A 22,507-nucleotide genomic window follows, 5' to 3' on the forward strand; every position below is an offset into this window, starting at 1 on the left:
TATATCTTGATATTTTAGTGTGTTAGCTTTATAATAAGATGCATAAGATGCTCAGAGTCCGGTGCCTGATGTCCAAAAAATATTACTCACTTTATCTGGGGTAATCAAACATGACATTACTTTCCAAAGGCACTGTGAGATCAGCCTATAATTCATAAAATTACTGGGTTCCATCGTTTGAATTAGAGAGATATATACTTGCACCATTTCCTCGGAAGAATAGGCCCTATCCCATGCAAAATTAAAAACAATTACAAGCTTGGGATCAAGAACTGAACAAAATTTTTTATAATAAGCCATGGGAAAACATATGATCCGAAAAGTTTGAGAAGTGTGAGTCTCCTAATAGCCTTCACCACCTCACATAGTTGTACCTCCTGATAATTGATTTTAATTGCCTCTTAAATAACCTCTTAATAAACAAGGGAGTGTGCACCTGACTTACCCACCTATTTAAAGGAACAGTAACACCAAAGTAAGAAACTGTTTAAAGTAATTGCAATATAATGTAGTGTAGCGCTATAGTAAATTATGTGTGTTGTACACCACTATTGAGCTCCACTCCCAATAAATGTGCTCCGGATGAGACCTGTAATCTTACAGAGTGAGCCCTCGCAATGTTGTGGACGCAGGGTGTAGTGCAACTGTAACTGTATTCAGGGTATAATAATTGGGTGCCAGTGGTTCTTATAACTTAAACATGAACCGATTTACTGAACATACACAATCCTCAGTGGAGTATACAATAGAGCATGACAGGATTTAGCATCACATTGAATAGGCAATACTCACAGCACCATATGGTCAGTATTAGTCCCCACAGGTAGAGGACGTGCTCAGCAACAATAAAGGTACACCCAGCTTTCAGCCTTTTCCCTAAGTGGAACCTGAGGGGAATCTATCTACCCTGTTCCTATACACTTAGTCCCTACTTCTGGGCTATTAGTACCCGGGATCTTAATCCCTCTGACTCTCCTCATCGGAGCCTTGAGCTGCTCAGCTAAATAACCTGTCTGTCTGTTACTCCTAGAGCAACCTATAATGGTGAGTAGCCTATTCCTACTAGACCTGACCTATCTAGGTTCCACAGGGCTCTACCTGCCTGTTCAGGTCAGAGCCAGCACAAAATGGACACTAAAAGCATGGCTTCAGAGCCTTTTATATCCCAGCACAGTGCCATCTGCTGGTTACTGTGAGAAGCAGCAGGGGGCATAGCTTAGAGCAGAAAGAGCAAACAGTACCCCTCCCAAGTGTATTTTAGGACCCAAATAGGTGTCCATAACATTGAAGGACTGCCTGCACATAATATTAGGGGTGGCTATTTTACACATCCCTACAGTAATATTACACTGAACTGATAAAAATGTGTTTCAGAAACACAAAAAAATGGAGTTCTTCAGAAATACTACTACTATAGTTTATATAACAAAGCTGCTGTGTAGCCATGGGGGCAGCCATTCAAGCTGGAAAAAAGAAGAAAAGGCACAGGATACAAAACTGATAACAGATAAGCTCTGTAGTATACAATGGGGTTTTTCAGAACTTATCTGTTATCTACTGTGTATTCTGTGCTTGAAAGGCTGCCCCCATGGCTACACAGCAGCTTGATTTATAAACTTTATTTGTCTTTCTAAAGCAAGTACACCTGTTTTACCAGTGTGGGACAACAATACATTGTATTGTCATTCCTTAAAAATACTTTTTTGGTGTTACTGTTCCTTTAACCTTTCACTTCCTACTGTACTTTTCCATCTTCATAAAAAACAAGCACTAGTTACTCCCATCCTCAAAGACCTTCCCTTTTGTCAACTTCATCTGCGCAACAGTGCTGGTACGGGACTTTATGCCAACTTAGGGATAACCATGTCTCTTATTAATTCACACCTTGACTACTACAGATTACAGTTGTCCTAATATATTATCTTTTATAATGTACATCTTTTCTAAACACTTCTGCTAGGCTTACTATCCTATAGCTTAATTTTAGCTGATCTCCTAAGCAAATCCTTTTATTGGCTCCCAATTCTCTCTCAACACTCACACTGAAATTCCATCTTAGAGCTCAGCGCTAATTTCAAAATACACTCCTTCACACAACCTATGCTCTCCTTCTTTTTTTTTGTAACTTAGATTTTTATTTATTTTCTTAAAAGAAAAAGAAATACAATCACAGTAAAGGAGACATGTCAAAGAATGGATAAAGTGCAAGCATACATCCATACAACAGCAATAAGACAAAATGAAAGGAGCACCAGACATTATATGCCGCGCTTTACTTGCCCCACATGACTCCTCCCAAACAACATGTACCAATTAGAACGTATTTGAAATTTAAGAGCCTCGCAGCCCAAGTGCTAGAACAAAAATAGCAAAGAACATACATGACGTTATAGGCAGAGTCACGACCCAAATGTTTATCAAAAAGAGTGAGTGAAGGCACAAGCAAGAACATTACATAGTATGGCTTACAAAAAAGCCAACCAATAAGGCCAACGCAGTGACCACGAACAATAACAACAAAATAATAGAAAACAAAACAAAGCAAAATAAAATAAAAAAAAAAAAAAAAGAAAAAAAAAAAAGAAAACAGTAAATAATAAATAATAGTAAATAATAGCCGTAACCCTACAGATCTTTAACCGTAAAAACGGCAGCAGCATTGTCAGCAATATCAAAGTGAGTATCCTTAGCAACCCTGCAGTTAGACCAAATCAGTGGAAAGTAACACCCAGGCCGACCAGATTTTCAGAAAACTGGGAATCGTGTTCTTAATGTATGCAATCCTATATTCAAAATCCTTATTACTATTTACTTTCAGACAGATTTCACGTAGGGAAGGAAGATTGGGCGTTTTCCATTTAGCTGCAATAGAAATCCTAGCTACCGTAAGCACATGATTGAGCAGTTTTTGTTGAGCTACAGTAAGCCCTAAAACCGGTTTGCCCAGCAAAAATGTAAAAGCATCCTTCTGTACATCCTCATGCGTGAACTGTCTCACAAGGCCTAAGATATCATCCCAAAACGGTTGGATCAATGCACAATTCCAAAATATATGATAAACATCTCCTGGGGCTTCGCCACATCTCCAGCACAAATTAGAAACCCCAGGAAAGGTTTTGTGCAACCGCACTGGGGTCAAGTACCAATGCATCAATATTTTATAAATATTCTCCTTCTGCTTGGTACATGTCACACTACGCTTAGCATTATTCCAGACAGATTCCCATTCCTCCTGAGTAATGTCCAGGTTCAGGGCCTTTTCCCATTTCACCATATAAGAATGTTTGTAGTCTTGTATACCAAAGGGGTCATTAATCATAGCATAAATTTTCGATATTAATTTCGTTTGAGGAAGGCCCTTAGAAGCTAATTGTTCAAAAGCAGTAGGTAGATTATTCCTAAAATATTGAGTGAATGGTAACACATAATGCCTAATTTGGAAATACATAAACCAACGTAACTGCACATTTGGAAGCTTCAACTGAACATCATTATAGTTAAGCATAGACCCCAGGGAAGTGTCCAAGACATCCCTGACTTGAAACAGAGAAGTGGCCTCCCCAAAGCTATTAAAAGGAGTAGAAATGGCTGGGGGAAATAGGGGATTTCCGGAAAGTGCCAATAATGGGGAAAAAGGAGAGCACAGTTTGATTTTCAACTTCATTCTATTCCAAATTGCTAACGTCAATCGTGTCGCATTAAGCATCGGTATCTCCAGTTTCGGAATCTTTAAAGGTGCCCAGAACCAAGCATTGGGATGGTATGGTTGAAACAAAGCACTCTCCACTCTCACCCAAATAAGATCCGAGGACCAGAATGTCCACGCCAGCACCTGTCGTAACTGGGCTGCCTCATAGTATTTCTGCAATATAGGCAAACCTAGCCCTCCCTGTCGCGTTGACGTACCCAAAGTATGTTTATTAATCCTATGGGACCTACCACCCCATACAAATTTATGGAAAGCAGTTTGCAAATCTCGGAAAAAAGAAAGGGGGATGTCTATTGGCAAAGTTTCAAAAAGATAAAGAAATTTAGGGAGTACATTCATCTTGATTGAGGCTATTTTACCAAACCAGGAAATAGCCATATTCGACCATTTCTGTAGGTTCCCTTTAATCACCCGAGCAAGTGGGACAAAATTTTGTTTAAAGAGATCTTCAGACCGAGGGGTAAGTTTAGTGCCGAGATATGTAATATAGTCCGCCTTCCATTTATAAGTATAAGTGGATTGTAAAGTTAAACTCATCTCCTCAGAAATATGTATAGGTAGAGCTTCAGTTTTGGACATGTTAACTTTATAATGAGAGATCACACTATATTGGTCTAAAAGCTCATGAAGAGCTCTAAGGGAGCTTTGCGGTGTGGTAAGGGTCAAAATGACATCATCTGCATATAGTGCTACTTTAAGATGTTCAGCACCTATCCGCAATCCATTAATATCCGGGTTAGCCCTAATACTGGCTGCCAAGGGTTCTATGCTTAAAGCATAAAGCAAAGGGGATAAAGGGCATCCCTGTCGTGTGCCATTGGAAATCACTATAGGGCGGGAGAGTTGTCCAGGTAATTTAAGGTATGCAGTAGGTTTAGAGTATAAGAGGCCTAAGGCTGTCAGATAGGGACCTTGTAACTTTAAATGACGTAAAAGGGCGAACATATAGGACCAGTCCAGGCGGTCAAAGGCCTTCTCGGCATCCAAACTAAGTATCAAGGCCGGAGAGCCACGTCTTTGCAAGAGCTCAATAGAATTTATAATGCGCCTCGTATTGTCTCCAGATTGACGTCCCTGAATAAACCCAACCTGATCCCCATGGATCAGTTTAGGAAGCAATGGGGCTAGGCGATTCGCTAAGATCTTCGTAAAGATTTTTAAATCGGAATTTAAGAGAGCAATTGGCCTATAACTGGAACAACTCGTTAAATCTTTGCCCTCCTTCGGTATCAAAGAAAGATATGACGTAAGGTCGGAGTGAGGAATGGGCATACCTTGCAAATAACTATTAAAAAGTTGAACCAAATAGGGGGATAAAATATGCTGATAAAGTTTATAGTATTGATATGGGTAACCGTCGGGCCCAGGTGTTTTACCATTCGGAAAGGTTTTCAGGGTGTTTGTGACTTCCTCCAAAGTAATATCCCTATTCAGAATCTCTAGGTCTGCGTCCTGAAACATAGGCAAGTTTGCTCTTACAAAAAAATCATTCAACTGAGGCAAAGCGGTCACATCAGTATTCGGCAAATTATATAAGGCAGTGTAATACTCATAAAATTGTTCCGCAATCTGATCAGAGCTATATAACAGGTGGCCCTTCGAGGAACGTATAGCTCTAATAGCAGATTGTACTTTTTGATCTCTTAGCTTCCTCGCTAAAAGGGTATGCTGTTTATTGCCCATCTCATACATCTTTTGCCTAGTCCAGATTAAAGCCTTATCCACTTCCTGTAATTGGTAAGTTTTAAGCTCTCCACGTTTAGCAAGTATTTCTAATAGCAATTGATCCGAGGTAGTTAGATTATACTGAGTTTCCAATAATTGGAGCTGATGTGTGAGCTCCTGCAGTTTCTGTCTCTGGGCTCGTTTTTTAGCAGAAGAGATAGCTATCAGGGTGCCTCTAATAGAAGCTTTATGAGCTTCCCAGAGAGTAGCTATGGAATCAACTGAGCCATTATTTAGCGCAAAAAATTCAGTCAACGAATTTTCAACAGTTTTACATGTGTCAGTGTCGTGCAATAAAGTCTCATTGAGCCTCCAATGCGGAGTCCTACTTGGACAGCTCAATAAATTTAAGGAAAGCTGAATTGGGGCATGGTCCGACCATGTAATAGAGGCAATGTCAGAAGTATAAGATGTGCTAAGGCAGGGCTGAGAGACCAAAAAATAATCTAACCTCACATGCACCTTATGAACAGCAGAATAGAAACTAAACCGCTTCTCCCTCGGGTGTTCTATTCGCCAGACATCATACAATGGAACCTGATTAAATAATTGGCGGGCTGCCCTGGATAGAACATGAGCTGAAGAGTCAGAGGACGGATGAGATCTATCTTCCTGCTGCGATAAGGGAACATTAAAATCTCCGCCAATGACCACGTGTGGGGAATTGTAGGCAGTCAATTTGGCAAGGACTTTCTTAAGAAATTTAATCTGCCCTTTATTCGGAGAGTAAACATTTCCTAGAATTATCGATTTACCCCCTAAAACACCCTCTAACAAAAGATAATGACCATTAGGATCACAAAACACACTAGATACTTGCAAGGGACAATCTTTATGTAGTAAAATGGCCACCCCAGCTTTTTTAGAGTCAGAGGATGCATAATATGCAGTTGGGAAATATTTAGAATACAATTTGCCCGGGGTAAGGCGAGAAAAGTGGGTTTCCTGCAAGAACGCAACATCCGCCCTCAAACTCCTAAGCTCCTTAATAGCCAAATATCTCTTAGTGATCGAATTTAAACCATTACAATTTAAAGACACAATATTCACCATGTTGCCGAATAAAATACAGCTGATGTAAACATTATATCAGTATAAGAGAACCCATCAAATAATAAGACAGGGGTAATGCAGATAATAGTAAAAAAATAAGAAAGTCTTGTACGGTCACGATCGATAATAATAAAAAAAAAAGAAGCACCAAAAAAAACAATAAAAATAACCAAAAAAACTGTGTAACCAAAAAATGAAGGAAACCAATTCACAGTCAAAGTAGAAAAAGTTCAGCACTTAGGCTATTGAACTTAGTGGGAAATTTCCACTTTCCCAAGGGGGGATCCTCGCTCAGATCCATGAGCAACAAACAAACGTGGCAATGGACCTCCGCAACAGCAGAATAAGCCCTTCAAAAGGTGTAGCGATACTCAGAAGGTAGTAGAAAAGACCACCAAATCTCACTGACAAGCAGCTCAGGGAGGTTGCCTCGGAGAGCCTGAAGTCGAAGAGGAGCTCAAGGCTAATCGTGGAGAGGAAGACGAGCCCGCCGCCATCTGCCATTGGGGAGCGATGTCAGGCCGAGATGTAGGGTGTCTGGGCGATTCAGGCTGTGATGCATTTTTTAGGCCCAATGCTTGTAAAAACTTTTGGCGTCTCTCCAGGGTCTGCAAGGAGTAGGTCTGGCCATGATGCTGCACGATAAGCCGAAATGGATAACCCCAGCGATACAAGATTTTCTTATCCCGCAACAGCTGGGTAATCGGACGAAATTCTCTCCTTTTAGCCAAGGTAATCGGAGAAATGTCTGCAAACACTTGGATTCTATGGTTCAAATAGTCAAGCGACGTAAGGGACCTCGCTCGAGTAAGCACTGCTTCGTTCTGCACAAACCGATGGAAACACACAACAATGTCTCTTGGTGGTTTAGGTAAAGATGGCTTAGGCCCCAAAGAACGGTGCGCACGCTCAAACTCCCATTTGTCCAGAAGAATTGTTGGACATAAATGTGTGAAAAGACCCTTCAAATACTGCGGAATATCTTGTGTCTCAATCTCCTCAGGGACTCCCCGTATACGGAGATTTTGTCTCCGGGACCTATTTTCAAGGTCTTCACACATACTTTTAAGGTGACGCAATTCGTCCCTCAACATTGTGTTATCCTCCTCCACATTAGCGTACCTTTGTGACAAATCATCGGTGATATATTCCAATTTATCGGTTCTCTCACCTAAATCATTCAGATCGCGTTGCACATCTTTCAGCGCTACGGCTACAGTGTCCGATACTGCTTTAATCAAAGTATTGGTTAGGCCATCTTTAAGGCGAGAAAGCTGAAGCGCCAATATCTGTGCAGTAACCGGCGAGGCATCCACCGAGTCAGCATCAGTTGTAAGTGGTGGTGTATCAAAAGATTGACTTGCCTCTTGCTGTAGTGAAGCAGAGCTCTCTGCTTGTGAAGAAGCTGGGGACATCGCGGGTATCTCCTCGTCCATTACATCCTCCGCCGTCCCGCCGCCATCTTGGCTACGCAGTTGTTTCACCTTTGGCGCCTTCTTCAAGAACGGAGACATAGTAGTCCGCTGATCTTTCGGCTTGCGTTTACCCATGTCAAGATCGCCACACCGGTAGTAATGATAATCCTCCTGATTTGAGGATTATCAAGCCTTGAAAGCTAATTTTCAGGAGGATTAAAGCTAATTCTGTTACGGAGCTCCCGTGCCACACGTCCTCACTCAGTCATGGCGCGCCACGCCCCCATGCTCTCCTTCTTAAAACAACGAAGAGCACACAATCTGCAGACTCTGCTGCAAACGACTTAATTTGGTCACAACATGTTTCGGATCACATGGATCCTTTTTCAAGTGTAGCTCTGCTTCTAAATTTTACCTCTCTCTTTCACTCTCAGGGTGGGAAGAGGGTAAATGGGGATGCCTATATTTCTTCCTCCACCCACCCCACTTCAATAGAGTGCTACCTAAGGCAGGCAGTACATTTAAGTAACTAGCTTCAGAGTACAGAGGCAGCCATTCTGAAAGAGCAGACCACTGTGTGCAAAGTTTTAAAAATTATGTTTTCTTTATGGCATGAATTAGATGCACAGGCTTCATACGCAGTCTCTCTAAAAGTCAGAATTATACACAAAGCCATGAAGAAGATGGAGAAAACTGATTGTGTAGTTCAATAACCAGTAATTAATTTCCAGTCTCATTAAAATATAAGACAAGTTGAAGAAATTAGCTTTGTTAAGCAAGTGTATTGAAGAATTGGCATTGTAAATCAGACAAGGGTTCTTTTATGCAGAATGCATCATGCTAACAAGGTCAGCCACAAGAACAGAGAGAGAGTGGTCAGAATTTAGGTATAGGTTGCTTCAAATAGCATAAACTGAGAATATTCAGCTATGGTTCATTTAAAGGACCAGATTGTATGGGAAAAGGCAACAAGCATTAGTAGATTCTTACAGAGTAATTTTGTTTAGGCACAGTTGTTTTGTAAAAGGTACAGGCAGATGGAAAGAAAGTCAAATAATGGTAAAAGCAGAAAGTCCTCTCATGATGCATTATGATTTCCCAAATAGCAAATCTGGTCAGGGTTGGAGAAATCCATCAACATTAACAGTAAATACCGTAAGTCTCTTTAACCCTTCATTATGTGAAATTAATCATTTATTACACTGTTGTGTATTTCAGGGATTTACATTAAAAATAAAAACTCTGAGGCTGAATAAAGTGGCTCATTAAATATTGGAAGAATCAATTTTCAATTCTATAAACATGGCCACAGGAGCCATCACCGTAGAACAAGCCATCCTGTATGCAAAAAAAGACAATTCATTATGCTCTGACAGTTCTTCCCATGTTTCAAAATTAACATTTGTGCCCCTGGCTATCAGACATCAATGCACAAAATAATTCACAAAGGGTTTAAGGTTCAAGTGGTAAATCCAGTCATTTGCAAAATGTTGACCTTTGTGAGTCAGAACAGAGAGTTTGATCTTTCAGTATGATAAAAATGTAATTTAATATGTGTCAAGTCGAAGTTCAAAAGTGACAAAAAGTGTCATGCAAAAAAAGCAGTTTTGCCAAAAGCAACGCCATACTTCATAAGTACATTCCCAACCAATGCTATCTGTTATGACTGCAAAACTACCATTATGAGGGACCTATTACTAATTAGTGACACCTTCTAATAGCTCCCTAATTTCAGTCTCCAGAACATTTTACATTAAAATATTATAATTTTCCAAAAAGATACAGCTCGCTAGTATGACTTCGATCAAACATATAATACATTAAGAATAACTTCTTGGGAAAGATTTATATAATTTAATCAGCCAATGAATGATTTAATAAGGACAAGTAGAAGTTTTCTAGTGCATGACACAGAACATTTATTATCAGTATGAGGAACATAACCTGAAAACCCTGAATATTCATTATATCTACATGCAATGGCACCTTCTCTATGATACTAATATACCCTGAGTGCTTCACTGAATATTAATGTAATACACATAAAATGCTGTTTTTGACAGCGGGACAGCCATGAATAAATCAGAGCAGTGCTGAGATGTCGAAAGTTCTTGTTTTAGTGCCAAGCCTTTCCAAGGAATGAGAGATTACAAAAACAGTATGATCATCAGTACATTACAATCAGGGTCAAACCGACCGGGTGCCCTAGCCAACCCGGTTGGGTAACCCCTCCCCCTGAAGGGAATGAAGGGGAAGGCAATGAAGGGGAGGGAAATGCAGGGGAGGAAGGGCAACACAGGAGAGGGAGGGGAATGCAGGGGATGGAAGGCAACTAAGGGGAGGGAGGAAGGGGAGAGTGACAGAGGAGGGAGGTAAGAGCGGAAGAGAGGTGCGAATCTGGACTAGAAGTAGGCAGTAGACCCTGGAACAGCACCTGCCCTGCACCCCACTAACAAATTTACAACGGAAATTGGTGGCCACAGTATTAATTTCTTGGATGTCTCCCTAAAATTCAAAGATGGGAGAATTAACAGTGGCTTATACAGTAAAAGCACAGACAAAATCAATATCCTACATGCCTCAAGTTACCACGCACCTAATGTGATAAAAGCCATACCAAAGGGTCAATTTATTAGAGCTAGAAGAATCTCCTCTAAAGCAGAAGATTATAAGTTAGCTGCCAATACCCTGAAAGAAAGGTTTATCAAAAGAGGCTACAAACCAAAAACAATTGAAGCATGTTCCAAAGAAGTGGGGAAGATGAAAAGAGACCAGTTACTTAAATACAAAGTTAAGAGTGACCAGAAATGTTTGCCATTTGTAAGCTAGTACAATAATTGTAGCAAAGAAATTGAACACATTGTTTATAGATTATGGCCAATATTATTACTGGAGAAAACCCTTAAAAAAGTTTTAACCAAACCCCCATTGTTCAGTTATACCAAAGGTAAAAGCCTAAGGGATTCCTTATGTCAAGCTGAAATTAGCCACACTAAAAAAGGCACACAAAGATTCCTGGGGTCACCATAAATGGGCACATTTGCATGTCTTAATTGCATCTGTTGCCCTTCCATAAAAAAGGAGACGTATTGAGACATCCTACACAAGGCGTACAAATAAAGGTTAAACATTTTGCAACATGTGACACAATACTGTAAATGTCATTTATTTGCTCAAATGCCCCTGCAGCATGGGATATGTTGGCCAGACATCAAGATCAGTTAAAACCCATATAAAAGAACATAGAGGTAGTATACGGAATTATAATCAAGGAATGGCCACAGATACAACTGTCTCACGACACTTTAATATTTCTAACCATAACCTTTCCCAGCTGAAGTGGATAGTATTGGAGGTTGTAAAACCCTTTACAAGAGGAGGTGACATGCTTAAGTACCGGTTACAGAAAGAAGCTTTTTGGATGAAGAAATTGGATACTTTGCAACCAAAAGGTTTAAACGATAGCTGGAGCATTAAATGTTTATCTGCAATAAGGTACTAACATGTATGTTTTTTCCCTTACGGATAAAGTTATATGTATATCTATATGCGCATATTTACAAGCATGAAATATTTGAATATTACGGTCAGTTACCAGTCAAGATAATGGTAAGAATTGGGCATTCCTTCCTACTGTTTATTCAAATTAGTGTTATATCATGTCTTTGGTAGGCCCTCGAATACAGGGCAGTTCCATTTGGTCTCTGTAAATAATTGATGTAATTTTTTGTGCACTATTTTTGAAACTTTTTTGTAATATGGATTTTATATATGAAGATACACTACGGTGGATTGATTGGACTAATATGCTAATGGACTAATTACCAAACCTACGTAGTGGGTGACATCATATCCTTTTTTCACTATAAATATTTTCACTATGTGACCTGTACACTATACTTGATAAAGGTCCTGTGTGCCCAAACATGTCGTTGGAATAAACACTTTTGCAGCAAGTACTGCTTACTGGCTCATTCACAGTTCCTGTTTTCCTAAATGCATATTGCTATTACACCTGTGGCAGGGGTGTGTACTGCAGAATTGAGCTGATAATTGACCCACACTTAGCCACCTCTACGCCTTTGCCAGCACCCCACATTGTTGCGCCCTAGGCAGGTGCATCTTCTGCCTACCCCTAGTTCCGGCCCTGATTAGAATTCTATTCCATCCTAAAAGGGACTGATATTCTATTTTATATGATATTTTAATACATAATCTTTGTCTTTTTTTTATCCCACAGTTTGCCCCTATGATTTACCCTAAAAATGACTCATGCTTTCCTTAACATTTGGTGCCATTAAAAAGCCAAGAAACAGACCTAAATGGCAGGAACTACAAATCATTCCAGTATATGTTCAAATAACAGTTATTATAGCTTTCCAAGAAATAATGTATCCATTATTGCACCTTATTGAAACTGTCATATCTACTGTATAAACTTTTAGCCAATCTGAACTGGAACTCCAGCAAATCTGTTTCATAAAGAAGGTTCTATTATTGGTATTATAATAGTTGTATTAAAATACATAAATGTGGTTTATAAGTGTGATTCATTATAATAAAGTTGCATTTTCCCTGCATCAAATAAGGTACCCATGTTGTTTCTAAACTGCTGATTCATGGTGGCATCAGCTTGTAAAACCAGATCAAATCATTCTGTGCCATGAGATAGTTGGTTGCAGCAGGAAAACAAATTAGGTTTAAAAAAAAATCACTGCTTGTCAGGGCACAAGACATTAGGGACAGAGGAGGAAACAGGGGAGTTTTTCCAAGTCCAATAGAAAAGTAACTCATGGGTTTATTCAGAGTCCAAGCCATATATCAGGCCCAAGCCAAGACAGTGAGCAATCAGAATAGTTGGAAACAGGACACAAAGACTGGCATATTAGAATAATGCAGAGCAAAATAGGGCACCCAGAAACTTAACAGAGTAAGACCTACACCTACAGGGCTGGAACTAGGTATAGGCAAAAAAGTAATGTTTCTAGGGTGTAGTGGTTTGGGGGTGCTAAACACATACCTTTTCTCTTGCCTATTACTAGTCCGGGTCCTTGTCCCCCAGCCACCTACTTGTCATTTACTTAGTCAGTTCTCACCAGTGTATGTGCGGGTGGGGGTGGCAGGGCTGGCCAGCTTGGCCCAGCACTGTCTGCAGTGAAGCATTGAATCCAGTTCTGGGTGGCCTTTTTAAATCAAAAGTGAACATCACAATTTATTGATGTCACAAATAAGTACATGTCCAATGATACCAGCTCCTGTGCAATGATGACATCAATTGGTTGTGTTGATGGCTGAGATTGACATGACCTTATACAACTAAAACATAGCAGTTATTATAAAAGTGTTGGATTAGTAGTGTACTTTGATGGTCCACATTGATGTTGAAATTGCCTTCAAAAAATTAACAGAATGAAACAAAATTGTTATGAATGTGTTATAAAAATGTTAATATGTTACTAGTATGCTATTATATCACAGTTTAAAAACTGAAAAACTTATGGACTATGGATAATTTCTTCTCTCATTTTAGCCAAAAGAATTTATGTCCTCTCTAGGATTATCCATTTAACTGGATATAAAATGTAATTAATTTAGTGGTTGCATCCAACTAAGAATAAAGATATACTCGTGTATAAGCCGAGTTTTTCAGCACCCAAAATTTGCTGAAAAACTCTACCTCGGCTTATACGCGAGTCATATGCAGAAGGCTGCAAAACAGGCTGCGCTTCATGAGCTCCTCCGTGTCCCCTGCACCCCTGATGGGGCTCCTAATCCAGCGCTTCCTACCGTAAGTACCGGCGCACAGTAGAGGAGATGCACTATTCAGGGATGGAGATCAATGCGGCCCCTATTGAAACGCTCCGTTGCCGGGAATCAAAGACAGTGAAGTGCAGTGATTTTGTCTCCCGCTCCCTCTGAGCTTTTCTTCTCTGCAGCAGACTTTTCTTTTCAGAGCTTCCCTTGCTGCCGCTCCTCCTCCCTTGTCACAGTCTCTGCTGCAGGATCAAATTACTTCGGCTGTGACAGGGAGAAGGCGAGCGCGCTACCAGCAGCTGTGTGTGTGCATCTGATTGGCCAGCAGCACTCAAATGGTTTTCAGCTCGGGAGAAACGGAAGCAAGGAAGGAGCTGCTACTATCACATTAGCACTGCAGTCTGCTTCTCACCACTTTCCCACCCATACGGTCAGTCAGTGCCTCTGTTAAGTTGTCCCTGGGTTATTGTGCTGGCTACTGGTCCACTTTCTAGTTAAAGCCAGAGAGCAGTGCAGGCATTAAATCTGTGCCATTCTGCTATGATATCTGGGGGTATTATACATGTACTTGCTGCTGTGCCATCTTTTTGTGAGCTCTGGGGGTATTTAGTTATAGAGTGCCAAGTCTCCCAGTCCATCATTTCTCAGCCTAGGCTTATACGCGAGTCAATAAGTTTACCCAGTTTTTCTAGGTAAAATTAGGTACCTCGGCTTATACGCGGGTCGGCTTATACACAAGTATATACGGTAAATGGTTACTACAGGTATGGGATCTGTTATCTAGAAACCCATTATCCAGAAAGCTCTGAATTATGAGAAGGCCATCTCTCACAGACTATTTTAATCAATTGAAATGATAAAAAAGTATTTCCTTTGTTTCTGTAATAATAAAACAGTAGCTTGTACTTGATCCTAACTAAGATACAATTAATCTTTAAATAATTTTTATTGGATTGAAAACAGTCATATTGGGTTTGTTTAATGATTCAATTATTTTAGTAGATTTAAGGTATAGAGATCAAAATGATGCAAAGATATCTTATCTGGCAACCCCCAGGTCCGAGTGTTCTGAATAAGGTAATACTTTCGATTCAAATGTCCATTCTTGGTCCCTTCAGAATATATCATTTAGATTTTTTGTCTTTGCTCTCCTTTATATATGAAAGTCATTTCACATGCCACACACTTGATTATTCATTTGAATATCCAAAGATTGACTTAAAATGGCCATCCTTAGTTTGAAGGTTTTCTTTTTTTCCCTATGGAACTCAGTAATAGTTACACACCAGGACCAGAATAATAAAACAGAATTATAAAACTGTATTTGCACATCTCCGGTTGCTGCAGTGATTATGTTTATAGATAAAATAATACTAGATATTTGCCACAATGACATTTATTCAATTAATGCATCTCCTCTCTCTGCCATAGTTATGCACAAGGAAAAAAAATAAAATACTTTGAAGTCGAGTCTATGCAGCCCAACATTACAAATTGTATGATTAATGCAATTCAATGCAGAAGAAATGTATTAGAATTTGAATGAGGGAATCCTGATCGATTACCAGAAGCTTGAATTTTATCACGTTATTGACACTTTTCTTGGGTCAAGGAAATTCTTCTGACAGGTAGGAAACTGTTTTATCAAAACATTTGACTTTTTTTTTAAAAGTATCAGATGGGCACTGACATGACTGCTACAGTTCTTTTCTTTGGCTTGTTTGGTTTTAGCAACTATTGTTCTCCACAGGTTGTAAAGTCATAAAATAATGAGCATTGCCCTCAATTTTAACACAAATTTTGTCAATAGGGGAATTACAAAATCCATGTTAATAAGAATCAATAGTAACACAGAAAATAATTATTATATTAGAGCCACTTGTTATTGTTCTTAAAATAATTAGCAATATTAAATATGCCTCTGTTATTAAATTAAGGTTTCTTTCCTACTTTGTTCTCTGTATTCAAAGGAAGCTATCTTAAATATGGCACTGAAATGCAGCATAAGTTAAGTTAGTATTGACTTTTCACTAACTTTTTTTACTACATACAGTGAAATTGCAACTTTACATCCCTTGATTTTTCCCGCTCTTTTGCGGTTTCACTAATATTGAATTCATAATACATTTCTCTTTAGTTGATCTTTTCCTAGCTTTTACACCATTTTCTTCTGGTCTTGTGAAAAACATACAATGGGGGCTTCTAGTGTACTTTGTATACAGTTCAACACTATGAGATTACATAGATGCAGCTAATAGGTAGACGTCTACTCCCACAGCATACACTTGTTTTATGTCTCACCCACCTTCTTGACTGTAGCATTTGTTGGAATGGTCCTCACTCCTAATATTCTTAATATGTTGCAATAATAGTTGAATATGTATCAATAGGATAAAGCTGTTGTTTGTATGTTGCATTGATATGTCTTTTTTTCTCTGTAAAGCACTATGAGATGATGACACTATAAATAATAATAAAAAACTTGCTTATAAACACCTCATATAAGTCACCAACAGTGGCTAGTGGCTTTCCTTCTTATTCAACCCAAAGAAAATGCAGAAAATGTCCCCAAATCCTTATACAATACAGACAAGCATTTTTTAAAACTTCACTCTGTTCTTCCCTTACCTCCCTCATTGCTAGGAAATAGTTCACATGTCCCTCTGTATTTTTAGGAATCTTCCATTAATGGGTGTAGGGGGAATATTTTATATTTAAAACCAATGTGTCTGTTTATCCTTGCTTTGCGCTGGTACAGTAATTTTGCTTTCTAATGTTGTTAATGATGGCAATACACTATACTATGATATAAAAACATATAATAATTATTCCCAAAATGTAAGGGCAGATTTACCAAAGGACGAAGTGGGTAACGCTAGCGTCAATTCACTAGCATTACCACAAGCACAGACATCACCAATTTACTAACGGACACAGGCACTAATTCGCTAGCGAAAGAGACAGGAGCTAGAGGTCAGTTGCAGTCTATCGTCAGGCGACTATTCACTCTGGCGAATGACGTTGCTCCACAAATTCACCAAAGTGTGGATTATACTGAACGTTACCTCTTTTGCCAGAGTTGCCTTCGCCACCTCAGACCAGTTGAAGTGCATTAAAGTAGCTAGATCTTCCTCAATCTTCTGTCACTTAAATTATATTCTTTGAGCCGAAAATGCATCAAAGTCCAAACAAAGCTGGCGTCTTTTCCTTTTTTCAGCCTGATTGCCTGCAAAAGACCTAAATTAAACTTTTTTTAGGTAACCGGTTTTTCCCATACATTTGCAAACATATGGAACATAAATTTTACAGTGTGTAGGGCATTAGAATAACTCTATTGTCTTTATTAATTTTCCCTGGACATGTGTTTTAAAAAGTGTAATTTGTAAGTATATGCACCAACATTTAACATAAAGACGTCCATACAATTTTAAATTTCCTGCCCAATGCAAATTGACCCGAGCGCAAGATCCCTAGTGAAGTTTCGCTAGGCAGAAATGAACGCTAGCGCATCTTCACTATCAAATGCGCTCGCTGCCGAAGTAACACTAGTGAAAAGTAGCAAGCGTTCGCCGCCCACAACGAGACTCCGCGTTTTAGTGAATTAGCGTAGTCTGAGTGAATTTTCGCCTGGTAAAGTGTTGCGCTGGGTGCAAAGTGGAAGCTAGTGAATTTTCACCGGTTAGTAAATATGTCCTGTAGACTATAATAAAACTGTAACTGTTTTCCTTAAAAAAAATCTGATTCTACTTCTATACTATGATTATGCTTATCCAAATGCAAAATTACTTATTGAAGAAATCCGACATACTAATTATGGTACCTCCTACTGGTAAAATGTTTAATCCATGTAATGATCTGAAATCTTCACTGATGATCATGTGTACATCTGTATCTATACATTAAAATGTCTTGCTGGCAGAAAACAATGTTTGTTTCAAATAATCTAACTCTAAATTAGATGAAGTCTAAAGCATATGTTTTGGTTTCAAGTAGTACAGCTGGCATTTCAATTGAAATGCAAAAGAAGAGATTGTCTTTAACCTCCCTTCAACTGATTGTTCTAAATGAGAGCATTATTGCTTTGCTTGCAATAGGTTAGATTTCATACATTTTAATGAATCAGCATTTACATAAATGGACTTGTCATGTTCTGTTTCTTGTTTCAAGACATCAGCTGGGTTTTCTAAATTCCATGGTTTGCTCAAGCCATCTAATCTTTAAACTGCAGAAAAACTGCATAGCTGACGAAATGTGCAGATTAAGAACTTTCATGAATTGCTTTTGAATTGAAATTATAAATAGGTACATGCCTTACTCTAGTCTGAAATCCACCTTACTAAGTAAAATAGAGACACTTGAGACACTAAGGGGCAGATTTTTTTAGAACTCCCACAACTTCAAAAATTCAAAGAAAGAATGACCAACAAAATGAATGAAAAAAAAAATCGAAGTTTTTTTCTGTGGGTGAATAGGCTGTATTCAAATCGTTCAAATCTCGTAAGATCGTATTTTTTTCAAAGTCCACCAAATGACTCCAAATAGGTTCTAGGAGGTCCCCTATAGGATAAAACAGCAACTCGGCAGGTTTTAGATGGTGAATGGTTGAAGTTTTAAAGAGACAGTATATGATAAATTTCGATATTCAGACTTTGATCGAATTTTGGCCTTTTCGATAGTCGAAATACACAAAAAATATGAAATATTCAAAATTCAAATATTCAAATAAAACAGAGACACTTGACTACAAATCAGTTTGAAAACAGAACACAGTTCCCTTGCATTGCAAATATTCACAAAGTTATCTTTAGAAAGCATGACTTGGGAGAATTTTAGATCATGGCACACAGGTGTTTGAGACAATCATCATCTTCTCAGTGAAAACGCGGCCTCTGCCTACTACAACTACTTACAATTGTTCCTGCTTTTTTATGTTTTTTGTTGCTAGAATTATTTTGGCTTTTTCCATTGCTTGGATAGTTTAGTTTATGAACTGCTGAAAATGTTATATGGAACAAGCAAAAATCATCATTTATTTAGGTAATTGACAAAAGTTGCAATAATTTTCCCACAATGTGATGAAAGGTCTTAAAGCCGATATTTTAAATCAATTTAATTATTGGCAGGGAAAAAAAGAAAGGTTAGATTTCCATGTTCCATGGACATGATCACTCAGAAAAGTGGCTTAATGACAGAATTTAGATGGGAAGTCATTGGATGTGATGTGATACAAAAGACAACAAGCTGCAGCTGTGCTTGGTCACACACACTAAAGGGACAAACGAGATTAAATAGGTACCGTAGTCAGTTTTGCACAGTCACTGCAAAATAACATGTACAATACACAAGTGAGAGCAAGAACATGCACGAATGGACTCTTAGTTCAATTAAAGTTTCCTTTTCAACAGAGAATTTTTTTTTAAAAAAAATATATTTTTATGAATGCTAAACTGTATGCTTTGGAAAAACAAATCTATCACTAACCTGTGACAATAATGAAGCAGAAAACAGAGTTGCAAAAGGAATGGAATGAGTGAGGCTTTCATTTTTGGTAAAGAAACAATACTTTTTCATGTTCATAATGTCTTAAGCATAGCATTTTAAGAGTAGGTTTTCATTAGATCTTATTTCATTTACAGTGGACAGTTGAATGGGTAAAGACACCAACACATTCATGAATGTTAATTGCTTTATAATGCCACAGAAACTATTTTAGTTAAATATATGACATATTAATCTTTTCTCAGGTTAATATATAAAACCATATTTTATCTTAATAGGATTTTTTATTACCATTTATAGTTCACTTTAAAATTGCTACTTTTATTAAGGCAGCTAAAGGTTATGTGGAATGTGATATCAGTTAAACATAATGAGATAAAACTTCCCAATTCTTACTTAGCATACACAGTAAAAATTCTGAAAGCATCTCATTTGTTACCGAAAGTTGTTCTCCTATGTAAACGTCACACACTATTGGATGAAGGTTCATTTATAATTGTCAGCTTACTCCCATCTATATTCAAGGCAATGACTGGAAATCCATCATTATGTAAACACAATAGATATAACTGGTACATAAATATAGAACATGTTATCCAGAATGCTTAGAACCTGGGGTTTTCTGGATAAAGATCTTTCTGTGCTTTGGATCACCATACCTTAAGTCTACTAAAAAAATATTTAAACATTAAATAAACCTAAAAAGGAAGAGAAAAATTACTAACACCTCACTTTTTGTAAAAATTATTTTTAAAGGCAAACAGCATGCTGGCAATTTCTCTCTTTCTTTTTGTGTACAAATATTGGCTTATCGTTTATAGCAGCTGGTCAACTCCAGAATGTGGGTTAGACCAAGTGTTGGCACATGGGTCAACGCCACAGCTTGGGTTAGACAGAGCTCTGGCAATTTTTTTCTGTGTTTTGATTACATAAACCCAATAGGACTGTTTTGCTTTCAATAATGCTTAATTATGTCATTGTTCAGATCAAGTACAAGTAGGGTAGCCGTTACCAGGTGTAAGGCGTCCTCGGCGCGTCCAAGCGGCCGTCAGACGCTGGCGTAGCGCTGGCGTTTTTACGCAGCGTTTTTACGCAGCGTATTTACGCTGGCATTTTTACGCAGCGTATTAACGCTGGCGCATCCTTAGACGCTGGCGCATATTCTGGCGCATATTCTGACGCACATCTTGTGACGTCACCTAGCGCATTTTGGCGCGAAAATCCACCTATTTAAGGTCGCCAGAAGGTTCTCTCAGTGCCCGAGTATAGGTTCTTCTATCTAGAGTTCCTGGGTGTTTTCGTATGATTGATTCTTGATTCTCGACCTTTGCCTGAAACCTCGACCTTGTTTCTTCGCTGCCTGGACTGACCTTTGCCTGAAACCTCGACCACGAAACCTTGCTGCCTGGACCGACCTTTGCCTGAACTGACGATTCTTCTGCCTAATCCATTGTACCGCGAACTGTGTTTGCTTATTGGCTTCCTTCTTGGTCCGCACTCCAAATTGTGCCTTCGGGCCCTGACACCAGGAAACCCGTTATCCAGAAAGTTCAGAATTACAAAATAGTCCCATAGACTAATTTTTTACCAATTAATATAAATTTCTAAAAAGTATTCCCTTTTTCTCTGCCATAATAAAGCAGTACCTTGTACTTGATCCAAACCAAGAAATAAATCCTTATTGGAGGCCAAAGCCAGCCAATTGGATTTATATAATGTGTAAATCATTTTCTAGTAGACTTAAGATATGAAGATCTGAATTACAAAACAATCCATTATGCCAGAAAACCAAAGGTTCCAAGCATTCTGGATACCAGGTCCCATACAAGGTACACTTTTGTTATTACAGAGAGAAAAGGAAATCATTTTTAAAAATGTGAATAATTGAAAAATTATGATTAGTTTGATTCTACAGCAAATTACCTTTCTGTAATTCTGATCTTTCTGGATAATGAATTCCATACCTGTATTATTATACATACAGTGAGTATTTCTTTATTATAGTGATATTGTTATATTTTACATTAGGGAATTCATGATTCAACACACACACACGCACGAATGCACACACATGCACACACACACACACACACACTATGTATAGAAAAGTTAAGTCTAAACATCTTTATAAACCATTTGGTACATGTATTGTAAAGCTATTTGCCATTGTTTTGATTTTGCAGCTATTTCACTTAAATAGAAGGTGGTTATGTGTGGCCATGGTAATGATATCTATCAAACTGTGAACAGCAGGTAGGTTTATTTTGTATGTGGCTGAATTATTTCCTTGAGTGCATGTTCAAGATCCTGCTCATATTTGCAGAACATGCAAATTGTATTATTAAAATACAATAATGAATTAAATTTTTGGACTGAGTTGTAATGAGTGGTGAGGTGTATTTATTTCAAAGAATAGGGAATTGCAGAATTATTTGTTATTCAGCTGCAAAAACGGGCTCCCTGCAGTAACACATAAGCAATTGTCATGTCTTATTTTCCATTTATTGCAATGGGATTGTGATTAGACTCTGCCTTCATAGTTTCCTTAAAAATAACCTGTGCTAGTTTTTTACATTTTGATCACCCCCTTCAAAATTCCCTGTGTGCCAAAACCCTGAGGCTGAAGGTAGATGCAGCTGAACAGTAGCAGTTTCCAGGAAAGGGGTCTACTGCCATCTGGAATGCTAAATGCAATTCAAAACTAATTCTCACTTCAGAAAACATAAAGTGAAGGCCTTCTTAACAGAAGGTATTCCCATGCCTCATGCAGAACACATGGCATAGACATAAAGAGCCAGTAACATCTTTTCTAACCCCTTCCCCATAAAGTGTACATAGCTAACAAGGTTCAATAGAAGGTGCTGGGTGTTCATAACCACTTTCATGTTTTTTTCCCATAGATCCCCACTAGCCGCATGCATGCACCCTACTATTGAGCCATAACGTCACTTCTGACCAAGAACCATTTAAAGTTGCTACATATAAATTGTAGACTCTCATCAAGAAAAGGGAAAACGGGAAGGCATGTCACAAGTCATTGCGATAAACCAATGCAGAAATTATTGATAGCTTCTCACAGGTGGAGCAATGACAGAATGGAGCACTGGTTGCCAACTCGTAAGTATTTCTGAATCTTTCAGATACACAATAAACACTGGTTGGAAGATCCTCTTGCTTTCTTGCACACACCACATACTGGGGCTCATTTATCAAAACTGGCCAAATTTGTCTATGGCAAGTAACCCATCACAACCAGCGATTAGCCTTTTTGCTGCACGTGTGGGAGAAAATGTATATATATAGTGATGCCAGTTCTAAAAGGAAAATATATATTATTATGGATGGCTGATTT

At 38.5% G+C, this 22,507-nt stretch overlaps 1 long non-coding RNA gene across 1 annotated transcript; it reads left to right on the forward strand.

The window, feature by feature from the left end:
* Positions 1 to 13,608: 13,608 nt before the first annotated feature.
* Positions 13,609 to 22,192, forward strand: LOC121402192. Its single transcript, XR_005966674.1, has 3 exons — positions 13,609 to 14,086; positions 15,088 to 15,284; positions 22,056 to 22,192. It is a non-coding gene; the product is annotated as an uncharacterized LOC121402192 (long non-coding RNA).
* Positions 22,193 to 22,507: the final 315 nt, after the last annotated feature.

Source organism: Xenopus laevis, chromosome 3S (assembly GCF_017654675.1).
Source record: "Xenopus laevis strain J_2021 chromosome 3S, Xenopus_laevis_v10.1, whole genome shotgun sequence".
In the NCBI taxonomy this organism is placed as follows: domain Eukaryota; kingdom Metazoa; phylum Chordata; class Amphibia; order Anura; family Pipidae; genus Xenopus; species Xenopus laevis.